The sequence below is a fragment of the Carlito syrichta genome, unplaced genomic scaffold, assembly GCF_000164805.1.
Source record: "Carlito syrichta isolate Samal-C Ts95f unplaced genomic scaffold, Tarsius_syrichta-2.0.1 Scaffold308846, whole genome shotgun sequence".
In the NCBI taxonomy this organism is placed as follows: Eukaryota; Metazoa; Chordata; class Mammalia; order Primates; family Tarsiidae; genus Carlito; species Carlito syrichta.
The window spans coordinates 81,938-92,283 of NW_007252942.1; the positions used below are offsets into that span (position 1 = coordinate 81,938).

At 39.6% G+C, this 10,346-nt stretch overlaps 1 protein-coding gene across 1 annotated transcript in view; it reads right to left on the reverse strand.

Moving 5' to 3' along the window:
- The window catches only part of LOC103268533 (low-density lipoprotein receptor-related protein 2-like), a gene marked incomplete at its 3' end in the record, with an annotated part of 150,240 nt that overhangs the window by 80,227 nt on the left and 59,667 nt on the right, over window positions 1-10,346 (reverse strand). The gene's annotated exons all lie outside the window — the stretch shown is intronic.

Sequence of the window (10,346 nt, forward strand, 5' to 3'; positions counted from 1 at the left end):
GTGTATGCGCTTCAGAGTCAGTAATAGGAAGAAGCAAAACTACAGGAGAAAGAATAATATTGAGTGAAGTGATAAATATAACCCAAGATGGGGTTCTTTCTTCCAGTCAGTTTCTCAGCTACTTTGGGAAGGAGAAATTAGGCCAACTCTACTGTCCTACAACTTATGGCAGATTCTACAAGGGACTTAAATGTGATATAATTCAGAAATTCTAGGAAGTTCTTTGCTAGGAAAAATAGCTTTATAGAGGGAGTACCAGGACAAACAGAAGAGTCAATACCAAAAAGCAGACCATAAAGTACAGAGACCGCCAACACACCCCAATCCCCCACCCCTGGTCAATTTCAAGGCCCTGAAGAGACTGCCATCATGGACAGTACCTGGGGAGGACAGTAATATATGAGGACAAGAAAAGAATTTCCTGCCTCTTTCCAAAAATAATTTGAAGTAGCTTTCAATAAAAAAAACTATATATAATCAGATTTATAAAATGGAAATAGAAATTCAGCACCTTGGAAAGAGAAATAAGATAACGTCATCCCAAGGGCTAGTAGAACTAACTACAAAATCAAGTTGGGACTGAGCAGCTTTCAAGAAGCCAAAACGGAAAAGGGAAACACATTAAGTTATCTAGTTTTCCTAAGCACACTCCCTTTGTCCAAAATTCCTATCTGGTCTCTCCCTGTGATGATCTGATCTTAGACCTAAACTAGAAATGTTACTGCAAGGGCTGCTCTAAGGATTCTGGATCTACAGAACCTCTTTCTTCCCATACACAGAATTATTACCAAAAACTGCAAAGGAGGTAAAGACGGATGTAGTTCTAAATTCCTAAAAAAAAATTAAAATCTCACACAAGCTCTACAAAAGTAACTGAGCAACACGATGGAAAACTGCATCAAATGCTTCAAGAAATAGTGCAAAGAAGTTAGATACCTTCTCGAGTAAACAAATGTTTTTGATGCATGCTGTATTTAGTGACCCTGGCTCTATACAGGAGTTATGGGGCTACATATTCTCATTCAGGGCCACACAACATGTTGATCCCATTCCAATCTCTTTCTTACCATTAATCCCAGTGACTTATCTGGGTAGGATAAGCAGGCAAAGTCCAATCAAAGAGACAGGAAGACTAGCTGCACCCCAGGATCATGACAGTGGTCACTTCGCAATCACTAGAAATGGTATGGCTCAGCCCCCCTGCTGGAAACCTGGCTCCAGATTATCTGAATGCTCAACAGTAAGTCACTGCTGGTAAATCAATGTCAACATGCTAGGGATCAGTTTTCTGCGGACTACTGCCTTCCTCTCAGAATTCTATTCTACTCGACATATATTTATTAAAATCTGACTTTCTAGATACTGTGCTAAGAAGTGAATTAAGCCGGGCTCAGCCTGTAATCCCACGCCTTTGGGAGGCAGAGATGAGTGGATTGCCTGAGCCCGCGGGTTCAAGACCCGCTTGGGCAACTTGGAGAGACCTCATCTCTACAATAAGCCAAAAAATTAGCCGGGCGTGGAAGCGTGCGCCTGTAGTTCCGGCTACTCGGAAGGCTGGGGCGGAAGGATCGCCGGAGCCCAGCAGGTCGAGGCTGTGGTGGCCGGGAGCGGCCACTGCACTCCAGTCTGGGCGACAGAGTGAGACTCCAACTCAAAAAAAAAGAAAAAAAAAAATTTTTTTTTCAACTAAAAATTAGCCTGGCATGGTGGCACGCACCTGTAGTCCCAGCTACTTGGGAGGCTGAGGTAGGAGCCCAGGAGACTGAGACTGTGGTAAACTGTGATATGCTGCTGTACTCCAGCCTGGACAGAGTAAGACCCTGACTCAAAAAAAAAAAAAGTTACAAAAATAGCGCAGGATAAAATGACAAAGAGTGACAATGAGGAGTAGATCTCCCCCATCAGGTAAGTTTGGAATGTGTTATGCCTCAATGGTTCTTTAAAAATGGAGGGGGGGAGAGAAAAAAATGAATATAAAAATTAAAATATTAAAAAGAAAGAGCCATTAGGCTTAGTAAAATGGTAGTCATTGGTGGCATTGACAAGAATGTCTTCCAGGAGATTGATCAAGATGAAGGACTGCTTCCATCAAGCTCAAAAAAGTAAGAAGGAGAGCAAATAGGAACAGCCATTAAAGACAATGCTAAGGCAACCTTGTGGTAAAAGGGAGCAGAGTAATTGCCAACAGCTGAGAAGGATCTCAGGTTTTATTTATAACATGCTTGCATGATGGAAACCGAAGAAAAGAGATTTTTATCCTCTTTTCTCCAGCTTTCAGGGCTCTGAATCCTGTCTCAACTGTGAGAATGCTAAAAAGGTACGCCTGTGATGTGACGCATAAGATGGGGTCCCTTGGAGAGTCCCTGCTTCTTCTTTCAGGATTTGGGTAAAGAGCAGACAGTAAGAGCAAGGCTCGATGGGCAGCTTAAATGTGAAACTGTGTGTGAAGAACATGTTGTTCCTGCCACCTCCGAGCCCAAGGAATGACTTTAACCATCTACTTTATTCTCCTCCCACGGCTCCCTCAGCTGGAGTTTCAGCAGTTAGAGATATAAAGAAGAATGTTTAAATTCTAAAGAGCAGAAAGTCAGTAGAAATAAAACTTCTGGGCCAAAGCAGCACCAGTTGCAGGCAGACCAAATGCTGCTGATTACCAGCAAGAAAGCCTTCATTGTAACAGGGATTTTGCCCTTTCTTTGGCATTCCTAAGTCACAAAAGAGAAGTGCTACAAACCAGCGATAATTAGCAATAGTTTCAGTCGCACCAAAATCATTCTAATGTGGTACTCGATAAAACAAAATAATCTTTTTACTTGACTGAAAAAAAAAACTTTACTGTTTTTGAGCAACTGAAAGTCACTTCAATATATTAACTGAATGACCCATAATTGCTGCATTGTTCTGATGTTTATCTTAGACTCTGCATGAATGGTTTTTCCTTGATGCTAATCCCATTAGAAGTAAAATAGACTGCAGTTTTGAATCTCCCTGTGCCTTAAAAAAAAAAAATTAATTGACAAGTTTTTTAATATCAGGTGCCATTGTACAGATGGCTAGATTGATAAAAATAACTACAGGAAGAAAGTTAGTTTACCTGCTTCACAGTTTTTAATATGTATATCTGTATATATACATATATTCTGGATATATATATTCAGAAATATTTCTCAAACAGTAGCATAGCCAAAAAACATCATATGCATATAAGGACACAGCAGACAAAAACCCCAAATGCAATAAGAATCTCTCATACTACACCAAATTTATCTCAAAAATAATCTCTTTGTTGGGCCCTTAATACCCTTGCCTTCCACACCATTTCATTTATTCTCTCACCCCCTCTCTCCCTTTGTCCCTGAGAGGACTCTTACACACCACTCTTTGTTCTGTAAAGGAATGCCTGGAATGGACACAAGGTGCTCTGTCTTGGAGCTCAATGTCTTGATTTTAGAAGCTTGAAAGGGTATAGACTACAATATAGGGGCCTGGTCTGACAGACAGGACTACAAACTACAGGGTCAAGCACCCTGATCCTCTCGAATATTTGGCAGGGACAGGGGTGTTGGGGAATTAAGACCTTCTTTGGAGCTTTTTCAACATCCATTTCTCAATTTAGATAGTTCCAGGTGCTTGATATATTAAGACTCGTTCCTATAGACAACCCTATTTCTGAGAAAAAAGAAAACAAAAGTCATATTCATAGGCTGATTCTGTTTATTCACACATTAATTATTTCCATGCATCATGACTGCAGAAAAAATAAAGTGTCATGTCTCATGAAGATGATTTCTGGCCAAGCTGCACTTAAGCCTTGATCATGTGGAAACATTCTAATTTAAAGCAACTAATAACAGCTGTTACAGATCTAAAGTAGTATTTAAAATAGTTAAGTACTGCTATGACTGAATGGATCTCAGCAACGATTATCAATGGTTGCTAAAATCACATAAAGACAGTTATGTGCCTCTTATTGGAAAAATACACATTTATATAAAAAGTATTCTTGCCAAGCACAGTGACTCATGCCTATAATCCTAGCTCTTTGGGTGGCGGAGGCGAGAGGATTTTCTGAGTCTAGGGGTTCCAGACCAGCCTAGGCAACTTGGTGAGATCTCCTCTCTACAATAAATCAAAAAAATAGTCAGGTATAGTGGCATCCACCTATAGTACCAGTTACTTGGAAGGCTGAGATAGGAGGATCCATCTGGGCCTAACAGGTTAAGACTGCAGTAGCTGTGACCATGCCACTGCACTCCAGCCTGGGTGACAGAGTGGGACTCCAACTAAAAAAAAAAAAAAAAAAATTTTAACAACTACATAGGTAAGGCTGGGCTCAGTGGCTCAGCCTGTAATTCCAGCACTTTGGGAGGCCGAGGCGAGCAGATTGCCTGAGCCCATGGGTTAGAGACCAGCCCAGGTACCTTGGCAAGAACATTAGCCAGGTGTGGTGGTATACACTTATAGTTCCAACTACTTGGAAGGCTAAGGGGGAAGGATTGCTAAAGCCCAGCAGACTGACACTGGAGTGGCTATGAGTGTGCCACTGTACTCCAGCCTGGGCAACAGAGTGAGACTCCAACTCACACACACCCCAAAAAAAAGCTATATAGGTAAAAGATTGATTTATCTGATGAGCAATAATAAATCACTTAAACCAAACAGTTAATGATAGAAATGATTTTTATTTTTATTTTTGTCTCCCATTATTACTCCCCGCCGCCAAATAGAATCAAACTCTGTCCAATTCTCTACATTAGTGATTCTCAATCGGACGATTGAGAGGAAACTCTTACTCCTAAAGGACATTTGACAATGTTTACAGACATTTTTGGTTGTCATAACTGGGAGGTGCTACTGGCTTCTAGTGGATAGAGGACAGGGATACTGTTAGACATTCTTCAATGCACAAGACAGCCACAGCCCCCCACAAGAAAGAACTGTGTGGCCCCAAATGTCATTAGTGCCAAGAAAACCTGCTCTAGACCTAGCTACTCATTTCCAGGAAATACAGAGGACACAGAACATTTTAAAGGACATCAGAGGACTAAATAAGCAAAACTCAGACTGTGGGAAACTCTAGGACAAGTGACTTGGAGTTTTTTGACATATTGCAAAGGGTAAAGAACAGAAATGGAAGGAAACCCACAAGTTGAATGGCTTAAGAGACATATTAACTAACTCTACCATAAAGGTTTAATTTGAAGTTTTAATTAAATAATCAAACTATACAAAAAATAATAACAGGTACAGTGGCTCACATCTGTAATCCCAGCACTTTGGGAAGCCAAAGCAATAGGATAGCTGAGGCCAGGAGTTTGAGAACAGTCATCTCCACAACAAAATTTAAAAATTAGCCAGGCATGGTGGTACAACCTGTTGTCTCAGCTACTCGGGAGACTGAGGCAGGAGGATCACTTGAGCCCAAGAGTTAGAGGCTGCAGTAAACCGTGATTACACCATTACACTCCAGCCTAAGCAACAGAGTGAGACCCTTTCTCTAAAAATAATAATAATAATCTTAGGACAATTGGGGAATTTTTAAAACCAATTCAATCTGATTATTTTAAAGAGTAGTTGTTTAATTTTTAGCTGTGATAATAGACACTGTGGTTATGTTTTAGTCCATATTTTAGAGATAAATACTAACATATTTATAGGTGAAATTATTCAATGTCTAAGACCTATTTCAAAATAATGGGGAGGTTGGAGAATAAAAGAATGAATGTAAAACAAGATTAGCTAAGAGTTGATCATTGATATAACTGAGTGATGAGTATGAAGGGGTTCATTTTACAATTCAATTCACTCTGCTTTTACATATGCTTAAAAAAATTCCGATCAGGCGTGGTAGCTCAAGCCTAGAATCCCAACACTTTGGAAGGCCTAAGCAGGAGGATTGCTTGAGCCCAGAAGTTCAAAACCAACGTGGGCAACATAGCAAGACCTTGTCTCTACAAAAAAAAAAAAATCAAAAATTAGGTAGGTGTGGTAGCGCATGCCTGTAGTTACTTGGGGGATAGCTCGGAGAGCTGGGGTGGAAGTATCACCTAAGTCCAGGAGGTCGAGGCTGTGGTGAGCTGTGATAGTGCCACTGCACTCCAGCCTGGACAGCAGACTAAAACCCAGACTCAAAACAAAACAAAACAAAACAAAAACCTACCATAATAAAAAGCTTTAAGCAATAATATTTAAAAATAATAAAATAGGCCGGGCACAGTGGCTCGTGCCTATAATCCCAGCACTTTGGGAGGCCAAGGTGAGAGGATTGCTTGAACCCACGGGTTCAAGATCAGCCTAGGCAACTTGGTGAGACCTCATCTCTACAATAAATCAATAAAATTAGCTGGGCATGGTGGCACGTGCCTGTAGTTCCAGCTACTTGGAAGTCTGAGGCAGAAGGATCAACTGAGCCCAGCAGGTCGAGGCTGCTCCAGCCTGGACAACAGAGTGAGACTCCAACTCAAAAAAATAAATAATAAAATAGCTAAGTAACTTTCCAAAGCAAAAAATATTTTCTAAACCTCCACAGCTAAAGAAAAGTATTCTGAGAGCATGGGCACACTGTTTAGACCAAAGTTAAAATCCTGCCTCCCCCACTCTTACTTCTTGATAATCTGTATGACCTCTGTAAACGGAGATGGTCATCACACTTGTCTTGCAGTACTGATGTGAAAAGTATCTGAGACAGTGATTGGTGCTTGGTAAGTGGCAGTTCCCTTTCCCACTTTCTATGGGAGGGTTCAAAGAGGCAAAACAAAATGAGGCCAATCCTGCACACAAACACCCCACACTGGCACTTTCTAAGGGCTTTGATCCAGGCCATTCAATTCCTTCCAGTATGTACCTGGCTGTGACCAGATCAAAGGACTAACAAGGAAGTATGAAGATTCTTTTCTTCACTTCCTCTGATTTGTGAGATTTTTTTCCTTACACTCTTCCATAAATCAAACTTAGTAATAAGTAAACAAGGTAGGGGAAAACAGGAAAGAATACCTCATCGCAAAACCCCAGACATATCTAAGGACATTTTAGGCCACAATGTGCTGTGAAGGGTTCATGGCTTATTTAATTTCAGAAACAATAAACCATAAATCTGGTTTTCTTTCCCTAACAAATTCGTATTTCACCAATTATCTTTATTAAAAGTTTTTTTAAATAAAAAAATATTGAGTAAAAATTCCTGCCCAGGTATTTTATAAAGCTCACTTCCTTTCTCTCATTCCCTTTCTTAACAGCTACTTGCATGCTCATATCCTGCCAAATTTTTTCCAGAAGGTTCATTGGCAAACTTGTAAGGCAGTTGTACCAGTGACTTTAGGCTTGGCTTCACACGGAAAAAATCTGAACAGTCTGTTTTATTTTCCTCAAAGTAGTTTCCTTCCGTCCCACTGTATTTGCAATAAAGCACTCATTTTTATTCACTTGTAAATAAGGGACAAAAACACGGACTGTTGGCTGGTAGCACAGGCCTCTGGTGCTCTCTTAAACTTGCACAAGATAGGACCTTCCCCTTCTGTAAATAAAGTCCTCCATCAAGACTGGTCACCAGGCCGGCGTGGTGGACCACACCTATAATCCCCGCACTTTGAGAGGCCGAGGTGAGAGGACTGCCTGAAACCAAAGGTTCAAAATCAGCCTAGGCAACTTGGCGGGAGACCTCATCGCTAAACTAAATAAATAAATTTTAAAAATTAGCTAGGCATGGTGGCACATGCCTGTAGTTCCAGCTACTTGGAAGGCTGAGGCAGAAGGATCGCCTGAGCCCAGTAGGTCAAGGCTACGGTGGCCGTGAGCATGCCACTGCACTCTAGCCTGGGAGACAGAGTGAAACTTCAACTCAAAAAAAAAAAAGAGCAGTCAGAAGACAGATTATAAGCCCTTTCTCTGCTACACAACCTCAAACAAGTCACTCTACCCTTTGAAGTTTTTTTTTCTTTATTCATAAGAGAGTATAATAATGCTTGTTCTATTATCCTCACTGAGGAACCAAATAGTAACATCTAGAATGTATATAATGCTCTGAAATTCACAAAATGCTGAAAAACATAAACTGTTTTATCACTATTATTAATAAAAAATATTTTATTCATTTGTTTCAATGAAGAACCTACTGTTTGCTTTACAAAGTTCTGAAGGGAGACTCCTTCGCACATGAACTTGCTATTTTGTGGCATCAAGACACACACTATCATCTCTAAACTTGCCAGTGCTGGGTCTAAATTATCTGCATAATTTCCAAAGCAAAGGGAAATTCAAATTGGAGATACCTTAATTCCTTCCTAAAGAGAATATTTAAGATGGAAATTATACCAGAAAAGAACTGTACCAAGAGCTCTGCCAAGAAACAAAGACAAACAGAAATAGGCCCTTCTCACAAAGAAAAATAACACGCAGAGAAAGCACTGGAGAAGTGTGGCTTTTTTAAATGTACCATGTGATAGTGGTATGGATGCAGCGTGAATCTGGGCCTGTTTGGGCACAAGACTTTCATTTTCATATATACAAGTACAGAGGGTGCCAAAAAGTATATACACATATTAAGAAAGGAAAATAATTGTATTAAAATTGTAATACTCAATAAGATGAATACAAGTCACATTTGACTTCTGCAATTACAAGAGATGTTCATAGTGGTTGCCATCAGCATCCAGACACTTCTGATTACGGCGAACATCTCTTAACATCTTTTAAAATGTGTATACATTTTCTTGGTACTCTCAGTATTTCTTCCATCAACAGTACAGTTTGAATAGTATAATGAATAGGAACAATCTGTTCTCGATACCAATATATGTTAGTTTCTACCCTGGGCATGGCACCACATTGAGAAGTTGAGCAATATTTACAGAAGATAGTTATTTCATCAAAAAAGCATAAAATATACTATTTGGATCAAAGGAAGAAATGTAGGGACAGTCCAGAGAACTAAAATTAAATCAGAATTATCAAACAATAAGGAAGTTCCCCATGAGAAGAGACTAAAACTTAAATCTTCAGTTGAAGACATAATAACTGAGAAGCTTGTTATCAAGATTTCCAAGGTACACAAAATCTGTTCACCTATTACTGGAATATTGGAATAACTCCATGAAGTCTGAAATATAAATGTAAGAGCAAAAGAAAGGAAGTACAGCCATACACCATGTAAGGATGTTTCAACTAATGACAGACTGCAAGTACTACGGTGGTTCCATGAGATTATAAAAGCATATTTTTACTGTACCTTTTCTATATATATATATATTTTTTTTTTTTTTTTTTTTTTTTTTTTTTGAGTTGGAGTCTCTGTCCAGACTGGAGTGTAGTGGCCGCTCCCGGCCACCGCAGCCTCGACCTGGGGCTCCGGCGATCCTTCCGCCTCAGCCTTCCGAGTAGCTAGAATTACAGGCGCGTGCTACCACGCCCGGCTGATTTTTTGATTTATTGTAGAGATGAGGTCTCGCTGCCCAGGCGGGTCTCGAACCCACGGGCTCAGGCAATCCACTCACCTCAGCCTCCCAAAGGCGCGGGATTACAGGCTGAGCCACCGAGCCTGGCCTTTTTCTATATTTAGATACATGAATACTTACCATTATGTTCCAGTTGCCTACAGTATTCAGTACAGTAATATGCTGTACAGGTTTGTAACCTAAAAGCAATAGGTTATACCATAGAATCTTGGTGTGTAGTAAGCTATACTATTTACATTTGTATAGTCCCTGCTGTTCATACAACAACAAAACTACCTAATGATACATTTCTCAGAAGATATCCCCATCATTAAGCAACACATGACTATACCTTATACAGCACATAGTAAACTTATGAAACTCAGTACACTAAAAAGAGTGCCAGGAAAAAAATGTATTAAAAACTCAAGGAAATTATGGGCAAATTTATAATTGATAGACAAGTAAGAGAATTTAAGAGAAACTGAGTATGTCTGAGATTTGAAAATAGAATTATATGAACTATAGGACTGACACAGTGGACTAATTCCTATGTTCTGTATTCTAACAGTTCTATATAAACGTCAAAAGAGGCAGATTATTCTTTACTTATTCATTAGTACATAATGCACCATGATTGCACTCTTATTTTGCTATGGTAATAGTTGTATATTATACATAGAATACTGATTTACATGTCTTATCTTTTGGTGGTCAGTTACAAACAGATATAGTATACTGTCATTATAGAGAAAGTCATTTTGGAGCACTTTTCTAAAGACTATCTGAAAAATGTTGCACCCATGAAAGCAGAAAAACTGATGAGAAAGTTTACCTAAAAACCTACCACAGCAGTGTACTAAAAGTTGCACTCCAGTCTGGGTGACAGAGTGAGACTCTAACTCAAAAAAAAAAAAA